Source organism: Mauremys mutica, chromosome 7 (assembly GCF_020497125.1).
Source record: "Mauremys mutica isolate MM-2020 ecotype Southern chromosome 7, ASM2049712v1, whole genome shotgun sequence".
Taxonomy (NCBI): domain Eukaryota; kingdom Metazoa; phylum Chordata; order Testudines; family Geoemydidae; genus Mauremys; species Mauremys mutica.
The window spans coordinates 50,060,899-50,087,441 of NC_059078.1; the positions used below are offsets into that span (position 1 = coordinate 50,060,899).

At 55.7% G+C, this 26,543-nt stretch overlaps 1 protein-coding gene across 1 annotated transcript in view; it reads left to right on the plus strand.

The window, feature by feature from the left end:
* Positions 1-593: 593 nt before the first annotated feature.
* SLC38A3 (solute carrier family 38 member 3) overlaps positions 594-26,543 on the plus strand; it is a 77,995-nt gene continuing 52,045 nt past the window's right edge. Inside the window, exon 1 of the mRNA XM_045024237.1 lies at positions 594-734. The gene's annotated coding sequence lies outside the window, so the exon portion shown is untranslated. The remainder of the gene's footprint in view (positions 735-26,543) is intronic.

Here is a 26,543-nt window from a genome sequence, read left to right on the forward strand (position 1 = left end):
ATTCCTCTAGATAGGCTTATTTGCTGCCATCAAGGAGTCACGCAAGTGAATTTGTTTCCTGCTATATTTAAAGCTTCAGGGGTTAGATTAGAAGAACCAAAATAGATCCGGGGCATTTAATCTAGAGGTTATTCCTGGGGCTTTGGGTATGTGCCTATTTGGGATTAAAATCTGGAGAGGGGATCCTATAATCATCTGGATTTTAAAAATGGCTGAACTACCCCTATGTAGCCAGGCTGAGGGAGAGTTTCTTAAGGAAGGGAAATGTCTGATCTTAGTGTGTGGCAGGAAAGCCCATGGCAAGTCATTCTGTAAAGCGGGGGAGAAAGAGGCAGCTTTGTTCATCGCTTGGGGAAAAAGCCAGCGGGATCCAGGAATGAAATCAGAAGAGCTGGGCTGGTGGTGGTGAGCAGAGCTCTACCCTTGCTGTCCCTCTCTAATCCTGCTGTGTGTGTGTGCGTGTGCATGTGTACATCCCTCCAAGCCCTGGAAAAAAGGGGTTGGCTGTGACGCTGGCCCAGCAGCCACACAGATTGGAAGCTGTGATGGAGGCGGGTCTGGGCTACTTGAATCCTGCCTCCATTGGGATTACTGGGTAACACGGTCCTATAATCTGCACGGTAGCTCTGGGCACGCAGAGCCATCTCCCAGCAGAGGAAATTGACAAGTTGTGCCTGCTTTCCCCAGCGCAGAATAGAGCAGGCAGTGTTTGGGGGCGTAGAGGGGAGAAGCAGGTAAGTGCCAGCAAACTTGCCCTCTGTCCTCTCACACTGGCTGTGTTTTTCTTTTTCTTTTTCTTGAAATTGCTTTCTATAAACTTGCTTTATATATTTTTTTAAAATGTGCAAAACTCTTCAATTTCCAAACCACCCTGAAACTGTGAGAACTCTTCCAGCCAAGCCAGGCTCATCCCACCTAATCTATTCCGGCTGTTCTAATCTAACCTGTCCTGGTCTAAATACACCTCTACGCCAATATACCGCTGTCTTTGGGGACCAAAAAATCTTACTGCGTTATAGGTGAAACCGCTTTATATTGAATTTGTTTTGATCCGCCGGAGTGCGCAGCCCCACCCCACACTGCTTTACCGTGTTATATCCAAATTCATGTTATATCGAGTTGCATTATATCGGGGTAGAGGTGTACTGCCACACTTTCTACTCTCAGTAATGCTGCGTGGGATGGGGTTAGAGCTTTTGACGTATGTGCAAAGGGGGTTAGGAATAGCCTATGTGCCGAACACTGATATTTGTGCACTATGTGGAGGGTGAATTGTAGTTCCAGGGCAGCTGTTTTTATCTTCCACTCCCGCCCCCCCTGCAAACGTTTGTTTTTACCTGTTCTCGCTTTGTCCTAAAACTCTTTTAAACTGCCCTGATGGTTTTTTTGCCAGGGTCAACAGCCCCATAATATTATAAACGCTCACATTGCTTTCCTCACTTGCAAAAAGACAGCTGCAAGACTATATAATGAATAATATAATTCACCATGTGCTCTTCTTAACATGCAGATCCTAGTTCTCTTTCAATGTTGTGAACTATACAAGCCAATGCATGTGGGTCAAATCTGAAGCTACAGCAAAGTTTGCAGGTGACAAGAGCTGGAGTTCTGGTGTGGGGTTTTTTCACTCTTAACTCCTCATGATCTATAAAAATGTGTGAAGGATCAGAAAGGAGCCCGGTGCTAAGCCAGGTTTGCTGCATTAGAACATAGTGCCTAGCTTTGGGCAAAGTCTTGGAAAGTGCATTATACAGTGTGAGCTGGGTGGGCCAGCTGTTGTCCGATGATTGCTGGGTTGCAGGCATTTAAAAATATATAACTTTTTTCCGCTTTAATTTTTAATTGGGCATGGGAGTTACATGTCTCCTAGCTCTGGAAACTGTTGCAGCATAGATCAGGTGTCATTGTTCCGGGCTGCGGCAGGAGTCTCTGGGTCAGCACACTACTTGAGAAAACCAGGTTCTTGCACATTGCGCCAGGAGACAGAGAGGGTCTTTGGCATTCAATTTCACCAGCAGCAGCATGGGTGTCCCAGCTGCATGTCACTTGGGGGGCTCTCTGCAATCGGGGTACTGGGGTGTGACTATCAGGGCTCAGGGGGGCTCAGGGGGGTCACTGTGTGTAGCAGGCTGGATGTAATTTGACTGTGGGAGCTGGCTCTGTGCAGGTGCTGTGGCCCAGGCTGTCTCTGGGGAGCAGGGGGGACATGCCTGGATTTTTGTTGCCCTGAGCAGGGTATTTATAGAGCCTGGTTGCTCAAGGAGCCATCAGAAGGCTGGGGGAGGCAGGGGTGGCACATTGCATTCCCCTGTTGCCCACATGCTCCAACTGCCAACCAATCACTTTATAATCACTTTGTCCACTTCTAACTCCACCCTTCACCCAGCCATTGATTTGCATAGCCACGCCCATTAGCCTTGATGATAGAGGGGCACCATGGAGAGCTTGCCCCGTCCCCACTTTTAGACAGCCAGGGGAAGGGGGTGCCTAGTACAGTAGAGGCTGGATGGAGCTAGGGGGAGCAGTGCTGAATGTGGTTGGGTTGCTGGAGTTGGGGTCTCCCATCCCCAGTGACCAAGCCAGGCCCATTCAATGATCATTCACATTTCCCAGCTGCCCCCCCGATATGCAGCCAGCTCTGGGGTAAAGCAGCAGCCAACAGCTGAGGAAGGAGGGGTGATTTTGGCTCCAGGCGCCGAGGCAAGTGCCTGCTCTTCAGGGATTGGAGAGGGCCTTGTTTAGTCTAAAATACTTCCCCAGGTGTGGGGAACAGCGCAGTGGGGCTGGTCCCCCGTTGCCTTCCTCCTTGGGCTGACGTGGGTATGAGAGACTCCCTCACCACTCTGGGGACGCAGCTCGGCACTCGTGTCACACTGCATGGCAGCATCTCACACTCGCATCCTGCGGTTGTGAATGGCTGCACCAGGGGAGGCCAACCCAGGACCGGGGCAAAGGGCCTGATCCAAAGCTGGTGGGAGCCAGCAGTCAGTTCCACTGACTTCAGAGAGCTCCGGCTCAGGGCCAGATGGCTGAGTCCAGTCGATGGGCACTCAGGCCTCTGGCTCCAGGGAGTGTGTCTGTTTCACAGCCAGGGGAGCAGCCCCCTTTGGGTAGAGAGCTGTCAGATCTGCTCTGTAGCCAGGATCACCTCCTCCCTCACCCTCCAGAAGAGGATCGGGCTGGCCACACCACAGAGACGGGTCTGTTGTCCTGTTGCGCCAGGGGCTACAACGACCACAGGTCCTGTAAGGGGAGCCCGCACTGGAGCAAGCCGGAGCTAGGGCTAGTGCACAGGCCATGCGTTCACATGCTGAGCCCCAAACAAGGACCCCTTGTTTCCAGGTGGAGACAATTAAAGGGCCATGGCTGGGGCGGTGGAGTGTCTAACTACTTTACTCCGCTCTTCCCATGCCACCTTTTATCTGAGCCTCTTGGGGCCTCCTGGTGCTCATGCGTGACTACACATCCTCCTTCGCTCTTGGGGTGGGCGGCCCCATCTCAGAGGTGAGAGGAGTGCCTGCAAGGTGCCAGAGCCAAGCCTCCTCTCCTCCCAGACCAAGAAGGGAACCCAGGAATCCGGGCCCCCAAGGCTTGCTTCTAACTGCCAGACCCAGCTTGCCTCCCGTAGCTGGGACTAGCACCCCGACTCCTATGCCAGTCACTAGACCCACTAACCACTAGACCCCACTCCCCTGTGACAGCTGGGATTTTCTAGACCAGGAATCAAGCTGCTCTATCCCCTGCTTTAACCGTCTGACCACAACCAATTACCCTGTGACTCTGCCCCGGTGGCCTGCTGCAGTACATAGCCTGGGGCGGGTAGGGACACCTTTGATCAGCTCTGCCCCTCCCTTTCCCTGCTCCACCCCAGAGCTGCCTGGCTGAAAGCAGCGCTTTGGGGCCCAGAGCTGGGAGTTCGGAGCTGCTGGGGTTCCAGCTGTATCTACACCCACTGGCTGCGGCTGTATCAAATAAACATGCTGCACCAGGGCCTTTCTTTGGTGGATTTGTCGGGAGTGACGCGCTGGGGTCGCACAGTTTGTTTTCTCAGTAAACCATTCTCCAGGCTGCGTAAGAGCCGGCATGGTGGGGAGCTGGGGACTCGGCGCCCGCTCACCTAGGCTGGCCCTGGCACGCTGGAGGCATGTGGGGTTTGGCTGCCACCCACGCGCCCCCTGCCACACAGTGCTGCTGACACAGCGATTTGCTAACAGTCGGGTCCTTCGTGTTCACCCTCAGGTCCCCTTCACATTCCACCAGGTTCCAGGGGAAATGCCTAAACTAAATGCTGTTCTAACCACCTCCTCCTCCCCTCGTTTGTTATCACTTCCCTCAAAGGGCCGAACGGCTACATCTGTCACCTGCATTCCGGTCACCTCTGGGCTACTGGAATGGGCCCAGGCCCCACTGTGTCAGGTGCTATACACACACACAGAGAGGCAGCCCCAACCCCACCTGACTTAGGCTAACTAGGCAAAGGTTGGAAGGGGAAACTGAGGCACCGCAGGGGGCAGTCACCCAGTAAGGTAGCAGGAGAACCCACGTGTCTAGGACCAGTCATTCAGGGGCAGAAGGCTGACCTAGTGGCTAGGGCAGGTTCTGTTCTGGGCTTGGCTCCAGACTTGGGCTGTGTCGACGTTAGATCTCAGGTTGGGGGTTAGCTAATGCATGCTATACCAAGTCTAGCCTAGGCAAAGCAGTGGAACGTTAGTGTGTGTTCAGCTGCTTCGATTAAAATCCAGGCCTCCCCCAGGAATGGAAAGGACTGGCTGAGATCACATCCAGGGGCTGATGTCTCTCCTGGCTTCCTCCAGTGTACAGCCCAGGGCCGGCTCCAGACCCCAGCGCACCAAGCGCGCGCTTGGGGCGGCGTCCCGCGGGAGGGCGGCAGGCGGCTCCGGTGGACCTCCCGCAGACGTGCCTGCGGAGGGTCCGCTGGTCCCGCGGGACCGGCGACCGCCGAGTGCCCCCCCGGGGCGTGCCGCCGTGCTTGGGGCAGCGGAAATCCTAGAGCCGCCCCTGGTACAGCCTCTCCAAGGGAAAATGGCCTGGAGACGCCAATGGCTGGGGTGGACCGCTGAGGCAGAACTGCTGTGTTCAGCCCCCGGTCCAGTTGCCCCAGTGCTGCCCCCTGGCGTCCGCAGTGGGCTCATTTCTCCAAACCCTGAGGGGGCAGTTTGCATCCAGCCTCGAACCTGGCAAAGGGACGCATGGGCTGATCCGAGTGGTGGGTCCCAGGCTCAGCCGCTGCTGACCTACCCTTTTATTACTGTAGCCCCAGTCATGGCCAGGGCCCCCCGGGCCTGGCTCTGTACAGACACAGCACAAAGAGCCAGCAGCGTCAGTGCTAAGCTGGGCCCCTTGCCTGAGAGCAATCGCTTGAGTTAAAGGGTTAGGCACCCAAATCCATATGTCCAGGCCATGTTACACATCCTGGCCTGCAGAAGCGGGGTCTGCGCCAGCCCCAGCGCCAGAGCCTGGCTTCTCTAGCGCAGGCTCCAGAGGGCCCCAGTCCAAACCCCACTGCGCTGGCCAGCAGCTGTCACACGGGCACCTACGGGAGTCGCTTGTGACTCAGGGGCTGAGCACCCACTGCTAGCGATGGCAAAACTCCCTCTGAGCGCAGGCCCAAGCTGGGTCAGATCTTGCCCCTTTCCCTGAGGCAGCAAGTGAACTCCCCGCTGGCCGTCTGCATCCCCTGCAGCAGGCTCCATCCCTGTCCGCTCTGTAGCAGGCTACCTTCCCGCCTGGCCTGGCCTTGGCTGGTCAAGGCTGCCCGTGATATTGGCAGCTGATGCAGGTTCCCTGGGTCGCTCCTTCCTCCTGCTCAATCATGTTCAGGAGAAGGAGCTAGTGCTGTTGGAGCATGTGTCTGGGTCTCGGGGGCAGCCCCCACCTGCGGGAGGTTTCCCAGGACAGCATCTGACAGCTGGTGGCTCCTGCTTTGCAAGTGACCCCTGGGTGTGTGTCACCCCAGCTGAGGTTAGTGGGGAGTGGCTTTGAGGGTAGGCACCACATAGCCCCCTGGAGCTCCCTGGGCATGGGGAGGAGGTGCTGGGGTGGCCCCTGCTGTCCCGGGTGCTGGAACGCCATGGCTGTCTTTGCAGCTTGCCTAAGAAGGAAGTCACCATCTGTCCATGTTCTCCCAGCCCTCGCTTCCCCTGCCCCATGGCTGCTGCATGGCACGGGGCTTCCGCCCTCCTTCCCTCATCCTCGCACGTCCGAGTCCTCCTCGCAGCCAGGCCGCGCCATCAACTAACACAGCTTTCTTCCCTGTCGGGTGGGTTTAGTGCCTCGTGGAGGAGTGGCACTAGGTTAGTGAGGGCTGGCGCTTAGAGCAGGGGGGCCTGGGGCCCAGGCTGCCAGGGTTCAATTTCCCACTCTGCCACTGATTCACCATGTGATCGTGGACCAGTTGCTGCACTGCTCTGTGCCTCAGTTTCCCTATCTGTAACATGGGGTGATGGCTTCTCCTGCCTTTGCCAGTGGTCCAGGGCGGGTCCTATGGAGGAATACAGAAAAACCCCATCCATAACCTACCTGGATGGTACTGCGATCCTGGGCATGGGCTGGGAGGAGCGTTCCTGTCGTACCCCTGCCAGGGTGGGGTCAGGCACTGAAGCATCACAGCAGGTTACCACTCTCCTAGCATGTATCCCTGCAGAGCTGGGAGGGTCTCGGAGGGCTCTTCTTCCCTGGGAGATTGGGGCATGGCCCAGGGCTGGTTCTGGAGGCCAGCCCCCCACCCCCACCCCGCGAGAATCCCATTGCCGGGGTGGGTAGGGTTAGGACCTGCACCAATGGTGGGGTCTGGCTGGAGTGTGACACGTGCCATGGAATGGGGGGGGCTCTGCCCTGCTTCCAAATAGGCCAGTGTGGCGAGATGCCAACGGAGCTCCAGCGGCTGGGAGACCCGGCTCGTCGGCTGAACTGGGTGTGGGATGCACAGGACCCCCATAGCCTGGCTGGGCCGTGAGGGGTTGAATCCACCCCTCAACATGCCTGCTGCGTCCTCAGGCTTTCCGTGATGCTGGTAGCAAAGCCCTGGCGGGTTTGCCCACACGAGTGCTTTGCCGCACAGAGCACCACATACGAACCCCGTGCGCTGGGCTGGCCTTGTCTCTTGTTCAGCGGCTGCAGCCGCGCGTGCATGTCCCTGCTCATCAGCGCACCCTCGCTGATTATCCAGAGCAGCTGTGAGCTCTTTTACGGCTCCCTCCTCCCCCTCACTAGGATTAGATTTCCTCCCCAAGGGCAGCTCAGGACACGGGGAGTGAGGCTGTGCATCCAGCCCTTCTCCAGGCCAGGGGCCAGCCCTTGGCCACGGCTCCTTCCTTCGCACAAGCATGGGGGAGAGGTTGGGACACCGGCCCCCAACAAAACTCAGTGCTGTGAATGGGTTAGTTATTAATCCCCTGGTGGGGAAGCTGGGCAGAGACATCCAGTGCCATGGCAGGGTGACAGTTGGGGGCTGGGAGCCGGGACTCCTGGGTTCTCTCCCAGCTCTGCTACTGGCTCACTGTGAGACTGGATGTTGCAAACTCCAGTGGAGGCAAATGATCAGGCAAAGCTCTGTAGCGTTCTCTGCATCAGGGCTTGGGCCCGTAGCTGTGGAAGCTGCTTGGGGCAGGGACTATATTTTGATGTGTGTCTCACACAGCGCTGAGTGCACAGTAGTGGAAAAAGCCCCTATTCGCTGCGTGGCTCAGTGGAACAGCTCCACTGCCATCTCTCAGGGATGGGGAGGCGTGGGTAGTGAGCGCTTGGGAGAAGCATGGCGCACCCTTCTCGGGAAGGGCCTGTTAGTTCAAGTGGTGCCTGTGTTCGTGTCCCCCTCTGTGCCCTGCCTCCAGAGGAGATGGAGCTGTCGCAGCTCAAGCTGTAGCAGCTCCTTCTTTGCGCTCTGGAGGTCTCATGGTGCTGGCCAGGTGGGTGGCTGTCACCCAGAGGAAGGGTGGTGGCTGATCAGGGAATGAGGTGAAGTGGCTCTGCCACCGACTCCATTAGACCTTGGGCAAGACCTTGAGCACAGGCTCAGCTCCCTGTCTGGGCAAGGGGGGGCAGAGCGCTGCCTGGCTCCCAGGAGTGTGGGGCAGACATGCTGCAGTACTCATAGAGGAACATGCCCAAAGTAGAGGCGGGGGGAGTTCCACCCACAGTGGATAAGGGGGACAAATTTTGTCTGCACCGAACAGCTGTTTGCAGTTGGAGCAACCATCCTCCAACTCAGCTGTGAGTCACTGTGCTTCTTACATGCCTAGTTTTGAGACCAAAGGTCCCCCCATCTCTCCCCTCTAGATCAGTCACCAAGGACCAGGAGCAGCAGAATTTTTCCAGCCCCAGTGGGCGAGTGGAGAGCAGAGAGCCTGGGCTGGAGCAGCAGTGACTGGCTCGGGGCTGGCTCCAGGCCAGTCAACCACACAGAACAACCCACACCCGGGCAGGATGGTCCGGTGGCAGGGAACATGTGAGAGCGTTAGGCTCAGTGCGTGTGGCAGTCACTTCCGACACTGTGTCCTCACTGACTGGAACCCAACTCAGGCACAGCGGCTGGGGAAGGGCTGAGATGGGGGCATTCCTGGGTCTTTGTTTCTGTTCTAAGGACGCTTTGCAACCTACTCAGGCCAGGATCTCAGCCCGGGGCATTCAGTCTAGATTAGCTGGAGAAGTTAATGGGGGCTGCTGACAGCCCTTGGGGGAAAGGCGCCAGGAACCCCATGTGCTCATAGCTCTGGACAGGGACTCTGCAGACCTGGGTTTTGGCCCCAGCTCTGCCACAGGCTCCCGTGTGATGTCGGTGCCCTCTGTGCATGCGCTTATAGTCCCTCTGGTCTCGCAGCCTTCAGAGCACCTGGCGTGGGAGCAGCTGGATGCTGATGGGGGCCTGTAATGCAACTGTAATGAAATAGTGATCAAGGGCCCTGGGGGGAAGGGAGCTCTGCATGATTTATAGAGGAGTTGGGCTTGACTGGTGCTGCCAGAGCTGGCTCTGATGCCCGGACAGCAGCTGCTGCGCCACCCTGGCTCTGCTGCAGCCTGCATGTGCTACCAAGCTAGGGACTGGATTCTTCCAGCAAAGCAGCATTTACCCTCTCCCTCCTACGGGGGCATGGGTACATCGCCTCCCCCCACACATGCCCAATGGGCCCGTGGGTGCCAAGGGGTGAGGGAGAGCTCTGTCCCATGGGCCAGCAAGGGGCAGGATGTCAGTGGGAAGAGGGGGACACTTTGCTGGAGAAGGCATGTTGAGGACAGGGGCTGCAATTCGCCCTGGAGCAGTGGGACAAGGGCAAAGTTCATGCCCCAGCTATACCTAGGGTGACCAGACAGCAAGTGTGAAAAATTGGAAGGGGGGGAGGGGTAATAGGTGCCTATATAAGAAAAAGACCCAAAAATCGGGACTATCCCTATAAAATCGGGACATCTGGTCACCCTAACTTTACCCCACTGAACTTGAAGCCCTAGTTTGAGGAGAAAGGTGGGGGCCAGGTCTCAGCTGGTCCCTCTGCCTGGACTGGATTGCACCCAAGCACGTGGCCAAGGGCAGAGAGAGTGACCTGAGCAGCTGAAAAAACAGATTCAAGTCTTGGAAGACAAGAGAAACCCAGCTGGGTCTTAGCTGTGCACCAGGGATGGCAGAGTTGCTGGGGAGCTGGGAATGCAGGTAATAATTGGAGATGTACCTGTCTCCTAGAACTGGAAGGGACCTTGGAAGGTCATTGAGTCCAGCCCCCCGCCTTCACTAGCAGGACCAAGTACTGATTTTTGCTCCAGATCCCTAAGTGGCCCCCTCAAGGATTAAACTAACAACCGTGGGTTTAGCAGGCCAATGCTCAAACTACTGAGCTATCCCTCCCCTCTGCTGAGTGGCCGAGTGCCTGCTGGAATGTGGAAGCGGATCTCTGAGCTGGTTCCCCAGCAGAGGGAGGTGTTAGGATGTGTAGATGCCAGGCGGGCTGTCAGGTGGACTGCAGTCCCAGGAGCAGGAGAGGCCTAAGGTACCAGTGTTGGCCAGCTGAGCCGTGGTGCTGTGCAGTCCCAGTGCTATTTATCAAGGGCTCTGCTAACACAGGAGTCTAACCAGAGTAGAGCACTTGTGAAGGCCTAGAGTGCCCTGGGCCCAGCCTCTGAGCATCTTCCCCTGTGGGGTTGGCCCCAGCGCCGGGGAGCTGGCTGTACTAGGCTTCTCCACAGGGAGCGGTGGTCTCTTCCAGGCAAAGGGTGTTTGTGGCTTGAGCTGTCTGTGCACACTGAGTGCTTGGAATCCCCAGGTCTTTCAAACGCAAGCTAGAAATCCCTTTAGCCTGGGTCCAGCACTTCCCCCAGTTCACTCTTTGTTCCTCAGGTGTTTCCAGGAGTCCTGTGTGGGGAGAACAACAGATGATGTCACTTCCCACCTTATATAGCTTTAACATATGGCGGGAACCCTTTGTCCCAAAACTCAGTTTATGGAAAAACACTGACATCTCAAGATGGAGTCCAGAGTCATGTGGTCTCCTCACATGTCCTTGCTGAGTCATAGCAGCCATTACTTACAGATTGTCTGGAGCACTCTCGTGAAGACACATCAGGCCGGGGATAAGCTTCTCCTAAGGCCTACTGTTTTTCCTAATGGCCCATTACCCTGAATACACCCTTCCCCACCAGCTATCTAGACTGGAAGCATCCTGCCTAGTGGGCAGGTGTAACTACATGTGAAATACAGATACATAGTCAATATTCATAACTTCAGATACAAAATAATACATGCATACAAATAGGATAATTGTATTCAGCAAATCATAACTTTTCCAATGATACCTCATATGACCCATCTTGCCTAAAATGCATCAAAATTATGCCATAATCATATAATAATATCACTATGAAGAATATGGGATGCAGTGTTACAGCAGGGAGCAAAACAGCCTTGCTGATTCGGTGCCCCTCATCCTCATCTTGTGCTGGTTTCACACCCATGGCTGTCATTGCACTGACTCCTGAATCACACCGGAGTGAGCTCGGAATCGGCCTATTTGTTGGCTGGGTCTAAGCGAGTAAAGCCGCTGCCCGACTCCTTGTAATATTTGGTGTTTCTTTTCCTCAAAGCCCCAACTCCTGGAGTCCTGGGATTAGGTCAGAATCTCAGCTGGTGTTTTTATACATCAGTAAGCATCTGGCCCTCGTGGAGAAGAGCTAGAGAACGTTACCCCTATAGGGTCAAAACTGGGAGGGGAATGGAAAAGGCCAAAAATGGATTAAATCTTTAAATTTCCTGGCGTTTAAGCCATCTTGTAACTGTGGTAACGGAGATTCCCCCTCTCCCCCATCCAGATAACAACCTTTCAGAGCAAAGGCACTGATCAGTGTTTATGCTACTGCCCAGCTGGACTTTGCCTGAATCAGAGCCCAGCCCAGGTGCTTCCAGAGTGATGGAAAGACTCCCATTGACTGCACTGTGGGACAGGGGTGGGAGAAGGGCTATGGCTCACTGCTGGGTTACAGGCAAGACCCAGGATTAGGGGCTCTTGGGGGGCCAGCTGAGCCCTAGCTATGGACAGAACCAGCCTGTGAGGATAATCCCTTGCCATCTCGTCTTGCCCTGCTGGCCCCTTGCCTCCGCCCTTGCGGTCAGCCTCACCCCCTGCCTGCTGTCTTGCCAGTGTCTCCAGACTCCCTCTCCCACTTGGAGCTTTGAAAAGGTCCCCTGGAGCGCAGTCACTGAACTGATCCATAAAGCTCCAACCCTCGCCTCCTCCAGCCCCCTTGCCAGGACCCACCGCTGCCACCCCACCCACAGGAACTCAGATGGAGGTGAGGCTGCAAGGCAGCTGGGCAGGAGATTGGTGGGCAGCCAGTCGCTCTTTATGGTAACTAAGCGTTTTGTTTGGGAATTGGGAAACATGGCCATAATATTTGGGGTCAGGAAGGAATTTCCCCCCGGGTCAGATTGGCAGAGACCCTGGGGGCTTTTTGCCTTCCTCTGCAGCATGGGTCACTTGCAGGTTTAAACTAGTGTAAGTGGTCGATTCTCTGTCACTTGAAATCTTTAAATCATGATTTGAGGACTTCAGTAACTCTGCCAGAGGTTAGGGGTCTGTTACAGGAGTGGGTGGGTGAGATTCTGTGGCCTGCAATGTGCAGGAGGTCAGACTAGATGATCATGATGGTCCCATCTGGCCTGAAAGTCTCTTTGTCTCTGAGAAACACTGGGTCTCTTTGGAGGTAAAAACTCAGGGGGGATATGAGATTTTTTTGATTTGAGTTTGACTGTAATAGTTCCAGTTAGCACTCTTCAGCAGTAAATCTCAAATCACTTTACAAAGGAGTTCGGTGTTGTTATCCCTATTTTACAGATGGGGAAACTGAGGCACAGAGTGGGGACATGACTTGCCCAAGGTCAGCCAGCAGGCCCTTGGCAGAGCCAGGGACAAGAACCTGGTTTCCTGAGTCCCAATCCAGTGCTCTATCCACTAGGCCATGTAATCATGCAACCTTCTTACTACTGTATACTCACTGTGTCACCTATCAATTTACTGCCTTTCCATGCTGCCTCCCTGATGTAGACCATTTTTCTGCCATGTGAAATCAACTCTGCTCAATTTCTGACATGCAAACTTATCGTGTTTCATTGGGGCTGATTTGGCATCTTTGCGAGTTCTTCATTGTGGGGCTTGTGCAGTGGTGCTGTAACACTTTTAATAGTGGGGGTGCTGAAAGCCAGCCCCCTTACCCCATCTGTGCCCCCACCCCAGCTGAGGCCAGGAGCAGGGCCTTATCTCCGGGAGGGAGGGACCCAGACAAGGGTAAGGGGGCTGAGGCTGTGGCGACAGCTGGGGGTGAGCGCGGGGCCAGCAGCCGGGACCCTGCATGCCGGGATGCTGTGTAAAACCTGGAGGTGCTGTAGCACCCCCTGCTCCCATAGTTCCCATGCCTGTGGGCTCATGGTGTTTACCCGGTCGGCTAAGAGGCCCGGGGAACCGGTAATCGTCCCGAGTCATGTTGTCTGAGCTCGTGACATTCGCAAGCTGGTCTAGCTGTGATAGGCGAAATTGGCAACCTGCAGCCACCTGACAAATCATGAGATTGGTGGAAAAATCACAAGACTTTTCAAAATCATGTTTTTAAATTCTTATTTTTCCCTTTTGGTTCTGAGCCCTTCAGGGTCAGGGGGTCACATTTTTGTGCTTTTGCTCTGTAACTGTGAGGTCTAGAAATATTTCCAAAAAAGAAAATGGAGATTTCCTCAGAACGAGAATAACAAGAAACAATTAGCTTAATCTGCAGCAAGGGCGATTTAGATTTGATATTAATCACATGACTCTGGGAGCTGGGGCTTTAAGAAAACCACACCAAGTAGCATGACTTGGGGTCAAATCCTGAGAGTTTGCAGCCATGAGTGGGCCAAGATTTCCAAACTGGGGTCCCTAAACTTCAACCCTGAGGGGGTGAATATTTCAAAACTCTGTAAGTCCCACTGAAGGGCAAAGTAACTAGGCATGTGAAGGCTTTTTGCTCTAAATCTAAAGGGAGGCACCTCAATGTCTTGCTTTTCAGAGGTCCTGAGGCCTGGAGCTTCAAAGGTATTTTGGCCCCCACCTCACTAACTGCACTCGTTTAACTCAGGGTCTGTTTAGCATGTTTGAAAATTGGGCCTCTTGCCTGAGTGTCTAAAACTGGATTTTGGATGGTACCCAACTTTCGGAACCCAGCGAGTCAACAATCAGCCAAATTCTTCCACCTGTGGGAAGCGCTGTCTAGTGGTTAGAGCACTGGGCGAGTCTGAACTCCTGGGTTCTTCCTGGCTCTTGGTGGGAACTGCGGCCCATGGGTGAGAGTGCAGGACTGAGATATAGGTTAGTGGTTAGAGTAAGGGGGCTGGGAGCCAGAACTCCTGGGTTCTATTCCTTGCTGCTTGCGTGACCTCAGGCAAGTTCTGTTCAGCTCTCTGGGCCTTGCTGAGCTTCTGCCCAGCCACCTCCTTACGCCAGCAACAAGTAGGCATAATGCAGCCTCCTAGCTGGGGGAGACTGAGTCAGAGAGCAGTAACTCCCAAGTGAAGCAGTGGCAGAGACAAGACTAGAACCCAGATGTCCTGGGGTCACCACATGCCCATGCTGCCTGCCTGGGTTATAGAGCCACAGCATGCCATGGTCAAGCCAGGGCAGGTAATGAGAAGTCTGTTGCAGGCATTTCCTAGACTCTTCTGACCACACAGGCCAGTGCTTGGGTACCTACGTAGCCCCAGCAGCTGGGCAAGTGCCTGGTGCTAAAGCCGGATTACTGCCATTAATGTTTCTGCTTCCCGGGCCCCAGGGCAGGCGGATTATCAGGGATTCAGCTGTGACGAGAAGGGAGATGAGTGAGTGGTTCTCCCTCCGCAAAGCTGCCCCTCCGCCTCCTCCTGAGCTCTGCCAGCCTCCGGGCAGGGGACCAGCCGGGGGCAATATCATGGCTTGGCCAGCAGCGCCTACTACCGGGGCCAAACACTCCATCAGCTGCTTCTCTGCACCCTCCCGGTGAGCGGTCCAGATAGAGAGGCCAAGGGGTGCTGTCACCAAAAGCCAGATGCCACCTGTACCCCGTGCCACCCTCCCCAGCCCATGATCCCTCATGGTAAAAACTACACTGCCTTGTCTCCTCTAGGCTTTCCTAGCCCCCACAGTGTAAAAACAGTCCTGGACTGGGCAGCAAGGAGGTGGCCTGTGTGTGTGTTAGATCTTGTCTACATGCTGCAGGCTGCACTGGTTTAGCTTAAATCAATTCTCAAAGTAGTGCAACTCCCCTCCCCTCCCCTCTCCTCCATGTAGATGCTCTTGTTTCAGGTGAGCTGAAACTGGTTCCTGGCCAATTGCAGCTAAACTGCGATCGGCCTGGTTTAAACTGAAATCAGAGGCTGCGCCCAGCTCTGTACAGCAACCAAAACCCACCCCTGAAGCCAAGGCGCTGTGTGTGTAGACAAAGCCCAGGTGAGTGCGTCTCTGTCTGTCTGCGCGGAGCTGGAGGCGACTGCCCTGTGCTACTTACTGGCTGAGCAACCAAAAGTTGCTCTCTGGGATCCAGCGATTCCTGCTCCAGCTGCCAGCCCTGCCAGGTTTCAAGCCCAGCAAAGCTCCTCTGAGTTTTGTTGCTGCTCTCCAGCTGCTGAGGCAATGCCAGTGCCTGTGTTAGTGGGAGCAAGGCCCAGCCCTGCCGGCCCAGCACCGCAGTGGGTCTTGGGAGTTGCCTGTGCCCAGCTGCTCGCTGACGGCGAAAGAGCAGGGCAGATGCTGAGGCAGCAGCCTGGAAGGGTTGGGCTTGTATAGACAGCCGGGGGTTAAGAGACACAGCCCTGATTAGCTCTGGGGTCCTTCTTCCTTGCTGCTTCCAGCACATTTTACCAGGGATGGGGCAGGTATTACCACCGGAGCTGCAGAGCAGGGTGGGAGCTTGGCCACAGGCTACAGTGCAGCTAGGAACCAGGTGTCCTGGCTAGTGGCTTGGTGCCCTAACCCCTGGCCGCTGTGACTCCACAGCAAGGAGCCCAGGCTGAGCAGGGCAGGGCAGGCACCACCTGGCTGGAGCCCAACCTGAGAATCGAGGATCCATCAGAATCAAGGATTCTTTTAAAGCCAGTGATGAGGGTGGGATTTAAATATTCCAGCCACACTCTCACCCCCCTCCAATGATAGAGCGCCTTCCCAAGGTAGGCCAGTGCCATCACCTCCATTTTATAGAAGGGGAAACTGAGGCACAGAGGGGGCCATGACTCTCCCAAGGTCCCCCGGAAGGCCAGAGCTAAGGATAGACCCACAGTTTCCTGATTCCTAGCCTGATGCTCTCTGCGCTAGGCTACACCCTCCCCTCTGCTGGAAGTGGAGGTTACTTTGATAGCCTGAGAGAAAGACAGGGTGGCCTGGCACTGGCCTGGCACTGCTGTGCCCAGTGAGGCTGGCATCACCTCAGCCTGGCCTGGGCACCCCGACAAGACCCACTGCCCGCAAGAGCCAGATCCCTGAGCCTCAGGCTCCATTCCCCCTTCGTTCCCACTGCCTCCCAGCTGAGGCAGGGCCCATTGAAGCATGGGGCAGTCGCACCTGGGGGGGATATTTAGGCCACACCTCCTCACCCCAAATGACCCCATCCCAGTGAGATCCCCAATCGATCCCCTTGTCCTGGCTCCTACACCTGGGGCCGGGCTGCCTGGGCTGAGGCTTTCTCTGCCCGGCGGGCCATGTGGCGCTGCCAAGCAGGTCACTGAGCCCTGCCAGGACTTAGGAGAAATCCTGGCTCTTTTTGTGGAGTCTTCCCTGTCAGATGCCACGCAGCCTCTGCCAACAGCGGCCTGGGATTCAGGGCTAGTGAGTAACCACCCACGGATGTGCTCTGACAGAAATCTTAGGGGGCCGGGAGCCCTGGGGAGCAATGAGGGATCCATCTGCCCACAGGCATGTAAGGACTAACAGCCACCCCAGCTCAGACCCATGGTCCTTCTAGCCTGGTGTCCTGTCTCTGGCAAGTGGCTGGTGCGGGGTGCTTCAGAGGGAATGAACAGAACAGGGTGATTATCCAGTGATCCATCCCGTCGTCCAGTCCCAAGTTCTGGCAGTCAGAGGCTCAGGGACACCCAGAGCATGGGGTTGCATCCCTGACTACCTTGGCTAATAGCCATTGATGGACCTATCCTCCAGGAACTTATCTCATTCTTTCTGAACTTAGTTATAGCTTGGCCTTCACACCATCCCCTGACAAGGAGTTCCACAGGTGACTGCGCATGATGTGAAGAAGTCCTTGCGTCTGTTTGTTTTAAACCTGCTGCCTGTTAATTTCATTGGGCAACCCCTGGTTTGTGTGGGGAGCATCTAATTTAAGGCATTCCAGAGCCCTAGTTGCCCCCTGAAGCCCCCGTCCCAGGCCATGTCCTCACATTCTTTAGGTTAAGATGAGAGGGGCAGTTCACCCCTCTGGGAGCTATTGTTTCAGGCTCTCTGCAGACTCAGGCCTTGTCTATACCTAAAAGTTTTGCTGCTTTAACAGCCTTCCCATGGGAGTAGTGGGGGAAAGGAACCTATCTGGGGTGAAGGTGGAGCATGGTATGTTTCTGGATGGGGTGATAGGGCGGGGTGGCCTGTGACACCAGCGGTTGCACTTGAGCCCAGCTGCCCTGGAAGCACTGGGTCTGCCTTCACTGTACTTAGCCTGGGCTCTGACCTAACCCCTTCCTGTCCCCACACAGCCCCTCTGACCCGAGCCTGGTGGTGCTTTGAACCCAGGCTAGCTGGTCTGGCTAGGGGTGGGTTAGAGCCCAGGGGCTGCTTGCACTGGGGCAGTGAGGATACAGGCTAGACCACACCCATGCTGCTAGTCCTCCAGCGCCTCCCCCTCACGTGCCCAGAGGAAGACAAGCTCTCCCGCACGTCCCTGGGACCAAATCCCAGAGTGGCTCAGCTCCCTTCAGCCCAGAGGTGCAGGCAACGTCCCCCAGAAATCCTAGCAACCCCCCCACACAGGGTGCAGGGCTTTGCCGGGGGCCTGCTCACACCTGGGCTGGGTTGAGCCAGAGTCTCAGACCTGGGCTAGGCTCAGACCCAGGCATGGATGAGCTAACTCTGCAGGGAAGACATCTCCCCTAGGCCATAGCAGCACTCAGCAGCGGTATAGAGAGGGGAAGAATTATCCAGTGCCAGGAGCTAGAATATTAGCACCACTGAGGGCCTGGGCAGCATCCAGACAACTGAGGACTGGTCACCTTTAGCTCATTGGCTTAAATCCACTGGGCCCTCACAGAGGAGCTGAGGCAGAAAGCAGGAGCTTTCCAGAGGTGCTAGGGGACAGCACCTGAGCCCGGTTCAGCAGAGAGAATGAAATGGGGGAGCCGATACTGCCTGGGAGCAAAGTGACAGCATGTGAAGTGCGAATGGAGGGCAAGCGAGCCAGGGCTAATGAGTTCAAACAACAAGCTTTGTGTGGGATTATCTCCCTGCTATGCACCGAAACAAACTGTCGGGGCCATAGTGCACGGTGTGAGTGTGGGTCCGGGAGGAGAAGCCAGGACACCTGGGTTATATTCCTGGCTCAAACTCCCCGTGTGATTTTGCTTGCTCTGTGCCTCAGTTTCCCCATCTCTGAATGGGGACCCACACACTGCCCTGTCTCACCGTAGAGTTCTGAGGGTTAATGAAGAACTTTTCCCCAAAGATTCATTCATTTTAATGCCATTAGGAATCATTAAATCATCTAGTCTGACCTGTATCTCACTGACCTGAGAGTTTCACCAATTACTCCTATGCTGAAGCCAATAACCAGTGTTCTGCTAATGGGTGCCTACTACAAAACGATCTAGCCTTGATCTAGCCTTGATCAAAGAGATGGAGAATCCAGCATTTCTCATGGGATTAGTTCCACTGTTTAGGCACCTCCACTGTGAAAAAATTGTGCCTTATTTCTGAATTGAACTTGTCTGGCTTTAACTTCCCGCTGTGGGTTCTTGTTCTATCTGTCTCCACTCGAGCCCTTGAGTTTCTGGTATCTTCTCTTTGAGATCCTTGGGTGAGAAGTGCTAGGAAACAGGCAACGCTTCCGAATTAGAACACAGTGAAGAATGTTCATGTGAATGTTTTATTTAGCTGAAAAATGTGGGCTTGACCAAAGGGAAAAAATTCTCAAAAAATAAAAAAATAATTTTGGTAAAAAAATAAAAAAATCAGCTGTAATATGTTTGATCCCATAGGCCAACCTCCTCCCCCCCCCCCCCGCCACAAAATCTCTCACTTTTTTGTCTTTTTCTCTCAGTGTGAAAAAAAGTGAGAAAATATGTGGGGTGTTTTATTCCCCATTAAAACTTTTCAAATGTCTTTGATGAGTGCAGAATAGTTTCATTTAAAGTTAGTTCACTGCAAAATGAAAAAAAAAAATCCCACCTCCCCCAGCAATGCATTTTCCAGGGTTTTTTTCTTACATTTTCCCTGAAACACAGTTACCATTTTTCTGCAACTTCCTGTTGAAATGAGCAGTCGGGGGGGGGGGGGAGTGGTTGTGTGCTGCCACTCTCTCGTGGCTGGGAAAAGAACCGTCCCACCGTGTGACCTGGGCGCCGTGTCTGTCTATGAGGATGGGGTGTGGATAGGATGTAGTATGGACTACAAAGAGAAAAGCCCTTTTGCCACTAGGGAAAGTCCCACATGTGGGGAGCCGGAGAACTTCTGAAAACCTGGCCCTGGCTGTGGGGTTTGAGCATTTGAGAATCTGGCTCTTAGAGTTGAGTTCTGGCCTGGGCCGGCTCTGAGGGACCCTACAGACATTCAGTATAAATGTGGTGGTAAAAGGCACCTCTGGGCAGGGCTGGATACAACTTGTTGCATCTGCTTATACCTGCGCCTAATGGGCCAAAATCTATGAGTACAGAGGTAGCCATAGGCCAGTGAATGGTGGGGAAGAGACAGCACTGTGGAAACATGCAGCTGAGGCCTGGCAAAGCTTCCGAATTAGAACACGGTGAAGAATGTTCATGTGAACATTTTATTTGGCCTGGCAGGGAGTGGTAACCCATCCCTGTTCTGTTTCTGGCTCCATGGCCTTGAGTAAGTCACACCCCTGCTCCGTGCCTCAGTTTCCCCAACTGAGGGAACATGATTTTTCCCTGCATTGGCATGAGAAACACTCATCAGCCCTGGCAACTTGAAATAAATTAAGACAAAAGCAGGGATGAGGCTGAGCTGTGCCCAAGGGCTGGCGACTCATCAGGGCCTCCCAGCCAGCACCTGAAGCCACGGTTGTTACCTGCAGTGAAGCAAAGCAAACCCTGAGGCTTTGTCCAGACTTGGATTTAAGGGGTGACATTCGCTCACGCCAGTTGCCATGTGGCTAGCACATGGGGGGTGTGGATCACCTGCTCTGCTCCTCTGGGTATCTCTCAGCTGGTCTGTGCCCTGCCATGACAGGGCCTCGGGCAGTGGGAGCCCCGCAGTCTCGCCTCTGGCACAACATAGTCCACTGAGGACTGAAATGTTTGGTCTCACTGACGTTCCTGGGCTCAGGAGCCAGTGGGGTCAGTGACACAGGCTATACAGAAGATCAGACTGGCCGATCTGATGGGCCGTTCCACCCTGAAACTCTATGAAACTGACTATGCCAGCTATGCCAGGCAGAAGGGAAGCAGTTCAGCACATGCTAAGGGCTAGGCGGGAGGTTCCAGGTGTGCTAGTTAGCATGTGTTAACCTCCCTCTTTAGGTTGCAGGCGAGATGAGACCCTGGGGGAAGCCAGGCCTTGCCCTGCACCATTGACCCCAGTCTGAAACTGGGCAGCAACGCCAATGGCTTAAACTCTTCTGGAGACCAGGTGTCACTTGGCGCCATCTTCATCCTGGCCTGGCCAAGTCCGGGCAATGCTGGCTTGGCCCCCTGGCTTAGGGGAGAACTCAGCCGCACTCGTAGCCTCTTCCCCCCTCAGCAAATAATCCAAACACGCTGGGACGGGGAGCAGGTGCTGGGTGGCCAGGCCAGAGGCACTAGGGCTTGTTCCAGGGAACGGCAGCTGTGCAGGGAACAAACAGATCAATAATGTGCAGGGACTCATGGGCTTTCCGCCCCCTCCCCCCTCCCCTGCCTGCTGGTGAAGAGAGGGAGTGGGCGCTGCACGGGGGCTGGTGATGTCACTCACACCTGGGGCAAGCCTGGGGAAACCAGGGGGCAAGGCCCAGATTCCTGCTGTGGCCCATGGGAGTTGGGTGCCTGAATGCCTGTGAGGATCTGGGCCAACGTCAGCCTCTTGTTCGGTTCTGATGGGCCACATCCGAAGAGCCCCTGAGCCCCTCCTGGCACTTCCATGAGACCTAGGGGCCTGCTCCAGGCTGGTTCCAAGGATCCCACATGGCCGCTGTGCTGGGAGCTGGGGAAGGGGGGTTGCAGGAGGCCTCCCTGACATGGGAGTGGTGCTGAGCTGCCCTTCCCAGCAGGGGCTGACAACGAGATTTATGGAAATAATTCTCTGCTCACCTTTCAGCTGCATGGGGGAGCCCAGGGCTGGGCTAGTAGTGGGGCGGCTCCAGGCACCAGCGCAGCAAGCACGTGCCTGGGGCAGCCTGCCAGTCGCTGTGAGGGCGCCAGGCAGGCAGCTTTTGGTGGTGTGCCCATGGGAGGTCCGCTGGTCCCGTGGCTTCGGCCGTAATTCGGCGACGGGGACACCGAATCCGCGTGACCGGCACACTGCCCGCAGGCGCACTGCCAAAAGCCACCTGCCTGCTGTGCTTGGGGCGGCAAAAAACATAGAGCCGCCCCTGGCTAGTAGGGGCTGCGTGTTGGGAGTGATGGGTATTGGCAGAGCTGTGAGGGGAGCCCAGGGCTGGGCTAGCAGGGGCTGCGTGTTGGGAGTGAGGGGCACCAGCAGAGCTGGGGTGGGAGCCCAGGGCTGGGCTTACAGGGCTGCAGGTTGGGAATGAGGGACACCGGCAGAGCTAGGCATGGGGGGCCCAGGGTGGGAAGAAAGAGCAACGGGGAGCTGCCAGCTGGGGCTGAGGATCAGCAGCGGAGCTGTGGTGTCTTTGATCACTTCAGGGAGAATGAGGCAGGATACGATTCTAACCCACATGCAGAAAGGCGACTTTGGGGAGCAGTGCTGCGTGTGGGGAGTGTCTGGACAAAGCTGGCCCAGGGCTCCTGCCGCAGGTCAACAGCACCAGCCCTGCTGACGAAGGCTTTGGAGCTAAGAGTTAATTATTTACCTGTGCCCCAGAGCTCCCTGCTGAGATCTGGCCCCATGGCGCTGGGTGCGGCCCGGGCACAGGGAGAGACGGACCCAGTGCTGAGAGCTGACAGACACGCAGGATGCAATGATTATCCCATTGCACCAAGACCCAGACCTAAAGCAGGGTTTAGGCTCCTAACTGCCACGAATTTCCAGGGGAGTTAGGAGCCTCAGGATCTGGCCAAGGACCCAGAGGGAGTCTGGGAACTGAGCCCCCAGCCCTGCTGCCACCCCAAGGCCATCCTTCCTCTGACAGCCAGGGCCGGCTTTAGGAAGTGCAGGGCCCAATTCGAACAGTTTCGACGGGGCCCCGACAGGGATGACAAAAAAAAAATGTAAAAAAACATGCGGGGCTTGTACTCACCGGGCGTTGCTCCGAGTCTTTGGTGGCACTTTGGGGGCGGGTCCTTCACTCGCTCCAGGTCTTCGGCGGCACTGAAGGACCCGCCGCCGAAGTGCTGCCGAAGACCCAGAGTGCCGCCAGGTGAGTAAAAATTAAAAAGGGGTCTCTAGCCAGGGAAGAGATTCTCACTGGGCACGGGGCCCTCTTAGGCATGGGGCCCGATTCGGGGGAATTGGCCTAAAGCCGGCCCTGCTGACAGCCTCAGGCACTGGGCACTGGGGACTCGTACTCCCAGCAGGAGGGGAGGAGGAGGTCGGGAGCTGGGGCTGAGCTCAGTGCAAATGCCTAGATGGCTGGGGAGATGAAAATAGCGGAGCACCGTTACGAGCAGTGGCACGTGGACCAGAACAGTTGTCTGGGGAGCATTTGCCTCTCAGAGCCATGGGCCATGGAGGGCGATTAAGTAACAACCCTTGCTCCTTTGCCAGAAGTTCCCACCATGTCCCCGCATGCGGCACCTACCTGGGGCAGGACGGTGCTTTGGGCTGAGCTCTTAACGTGCCCTGGGGGTTTGAAATGTCCCTTGCTCTGTGACACACACCCCAGAGCAGGGGTGGGCAAACTTTTTGGCTTGAGGGCCGCATCGTGTTTTGTAAATTGTATGGAGGGCTGGTTAGGGGAGGGGGTTGTGGCCTGGCCCCCACCTCCTATCTGCACCCTCCCCGGGACTCCTGCCCCATCCAACACCCCCTGTTCCCTGATGGTCCCCCTGGGACTCCTGCCCCATCCAACCACCCCTTCTCCCTGTCCCCTGACTGCCCCCCGGAACCCCTGCCCCATCCAACCACCCCTTCTCCCTGTCCCCTGACTGCCTCCGGGACCCATGCCCCTGACTGCCCCCTGCCACCCCATCCAACCCCACCCCTTCCTGACTGCTCCCCCCAGGACCCGCTGTTTCCCCCCTGGCCACCATCCACACCCCTGCCCCCTGACCACCACCCCGAACTCCCCTGCCCTCTATCCAACACCACCCCCCCCCCAGCTCCCTGACCCCTTACCACACTGCCTGGAGCACCGGTGGCTGGCGATGCTACAGCCTCTGCCGCCGCCACCATGCAGGGTCAGGCTGGGCTCTGCAGCTGCGCTGCCCCAGGAGCTCACAGCCCTGTGGCCCAGAGCATTGCACCGGCAGCAGAGCAAGTGAGCTGAGGCTGCGGGCAAGGGGGAACAGCGGGGGAGGGGCCAGGGGCTAACCTCCTGGGCCAGGAGCTTGGGGGCTGTGCAGGACAGTCCCACGGGCCGGATGTGGCCCATGGGCCGTAGTTTTCCCACCCCTGCCCTAGAGTCTCCCACCTACACACGACGCAGCTCAGCTGCCCACCCGGCGTCACATTGTGAGGAGTGAGCAGAGACATACGACGGCTCAGATGGACACACATACACCCAGGATTTCATAAGCCACCCAAACACAAACTATCTGTCTCCCACACACGCCACACACTCACCCAGCCACACCATTTCATCTACCACACCAAAGCAAAGACAGCCACAGCCACCCCGGATGCCCCGGCACAGGGAAACAAACTTCCCCACACCGAGGTGTGTGCCACACCCAGAAATTCAATTCCACGCACCCTCCCAAACATAGCTAATCCCCCCCCTCCCCCAATACAAACACGGACTCAAAGCCTCACGCACGTGCAAAGCATGTGTACACGGCTCCAGCTCCACCCACCGAGTTAGAGTCATTGGATGTCCCACAACCTCTTATCTCAAGGCAAAGCAAACAGGTTTCCATCTCCGGTTCTGTTCCATCGATTTATTGATTTTCCTCCCTTCCCTCTCTCCCCTCGCTACAAACCCTTTTTTAATGGCCATTTAAGAACCATCAGCCTCTCAGGTGACATTCTCTTTTCCACATTCACATCGCCAACCAAATGCCTGCGTGAATTGCATTCTGGGAAGGCTGCCAGTAAGGGAACAAAACTCCCCTCCCATGAGGCCCGGCTGGACAGTGAAAAGGGATCTGGTCTCATGGCGAATTTCACGCAGACCTGGGGTGCAGGGGGAATCGGTCTGTGCACATCACATTCACCCTGGTGCGTTTGAAATAGGTCTCACTGCCCCTCACTTGCTATTCAGAGAGGTCTGGGGGGAGGGCTGGTATTTCCTGAACTGCTGCGAAGAAATATTATCGTAACCTGGGAGAAGGAGCTTTTACTCAGACACTAAACAGGAGCATTTGAGCCGTGAGTGCTGTGGGAAGGGAGTGGCAATGACAGCTCAATCTGTGCCTAGTAAAATGCTCTCCTACCATATGCCCAGGGACAAATGGGGGATGGAGGTTGGCATAAGGGGCCCAAGGAAAATAATATGGGGGGAGGGGACTGGAACAAACAGGCCGAAGCCCAAGAAGAGGAAATGCGAGGCAAAGATCAGAGGAACGGCCAGTGAGGTGTGCTAGGATGAGGAAGAGTGGGGAAATTGAAGCACTGGCCTCTGTGTCATGAGCTCTGGGGAAGGCACCGGGTGGCTGTGACGGGGATGGGCGGCGAATAAAACCTGGTTGGGGAGAAGCCCCATTGCTCGGGTTACATGAAGCTAGACTGGACAAAAAGCCAGGTGGGCATCCTGAGGTGGTGCTGTTCCATGGAGCCTTGTGCGTTGTTTTGGCACTGTTTGAATGGTGGGTTATTGGCAGTTGTGTGATGTGTGTTCATCCTGGGGGAGCTGTTGCAAGCAGCAGGGGAGTTTTGCTCTGTGCTTTGATCTCTGTAAGCAGAGTCAATTCCTAGGGCGGAGTTGCTTCCAGAGCCATGGGCACTGGTGCATGGGTTGAGCTTCCTTTGCAAGGGTCTTGCCTGCCTGCCGTTTGGGCCCACCACTCTCCCAGGCCTGGCTTATGGAGTGGAAATAAACAGCAGCTCTAAGAAAAATCCCAGACTGAATCAGTGACACTGGGGAAACCCACCTGCAAGGCCTCAACCTTGGCAGAGGGCAGCGGTGTAACAGGGCACAGCCCTGCAGTGGCAGGGGGATGGTCTGGCATTTTTCTGCCCCCTTCTAACTACCCTGGGCTTTATCCTCTGGAGGGGAATCCACGGAGTCTCCCCCATTCACACCAGCAGGAGACCCAGCCCTTTGACTGCAGAGAGCAGGGGCTTCAGAGAACATCTAGAACCTGGCCTCAGGGGTTGTGTGGTCACGTGGCAGACAGCTGCCAGGGAGGGGATGAGAGGCTGGGCGAGGCAGCCGGGGACACGGTTAGGTGGGGACGAGGAGCAGTGGGGAGGTGGCACTGTGACACAATGGGGAGGTGAATGGGGTGGTTTTGCTGCCTGGTGCTGCTGCTCTGAGAGCAGTTTTGGTACATTCATCACCTCCCCAGGCCTAAGACATGTTCTGCAGGGAAGTGATTACACACGGGAACGGCTGCCCTCAGCACGCGGTGGATTCTCCATCCCATGGCATCTTTCAATCCAGCAGCTGATGTCTTTCCTCAGCTCAGCCAGACATCATGCATGTGGGGCAGGAACCTCTGGCTGAAATTCACTGGCTTGTGGCAGGCAGGTCAGGGTAGATGATAGTTATGGTCCTCTCTGGCCTTCAAAATCTCTGAAGTTGTCAGCAGAGCTGCAGTTTGCCAGGCTTTGTCTGCTGTGTCCCTGAGAGCTGCTGTACTTTCACTAACACTGAGTGGCTCTGTACAGAAAAGCTAGAAGCTGTACTGAATTCCCAGGCATATCTGGAGCCAGGGTGGACTTCAAGGGAATGTTGTTTCCTTTAAAAAAAAACCCCAAACCCCATATTGGCTTGGAAATTCAAAGTTAAGGCTGCCTGAATAACCTTAACTCTGCCCTTGCCTAACAGAAGACAGCGTGGCCTAGAAGCTAGGACACAGGACTATGAAAAAGGAGGCGTGGCTTCTATTCCCAGTGCTGCAATAGATTCACAGTTTGATGTTGGGCCAGTCACCTGGCACCTCCGTGCCTGACTTTCCCTAAGGGGGATATTCAGGGGTGACTGGATGGGGCTGGGCTAGATCAGTCACACAGGGGAAGGAAGCTTCTTCTTTTCTAGGGCCAGCAGTAGCTGCTGGAGGGGCTCGGCCTGGGGGGGGCAGATTTGGGCGCTGGTGCGGAGAGCAAATGAGAGCAAGAAGGGGTTCGTTAGGCAAGATGGGCGAGAAGGTGAGGCTGGAGTTCTGAGCTTGGGAGGGGCTGAGCCTGAAGTCTGAGGGGGAAGGGTTGGATCTGCCTGGGAGGGGTGTTACCAGGCATGGCTGGGGCATGGAACTCTTCAAAGCTTAAAAGCTTCCCAAATACCAGCAGACCGAAGAGCCCTTCCCAAGCCGCCTGCCACCAAGCCGATTACTTGCGGGTGGAGCAACCGGTTGGGCTGAGGGACCATCCCTCCTCTTATGCCCCCTCTGCAGCATCACCTGCCTTACCTGCCCAAGATGGAACAGTGCATGCTGGGACTTGTAGTCCCCAGGAGCT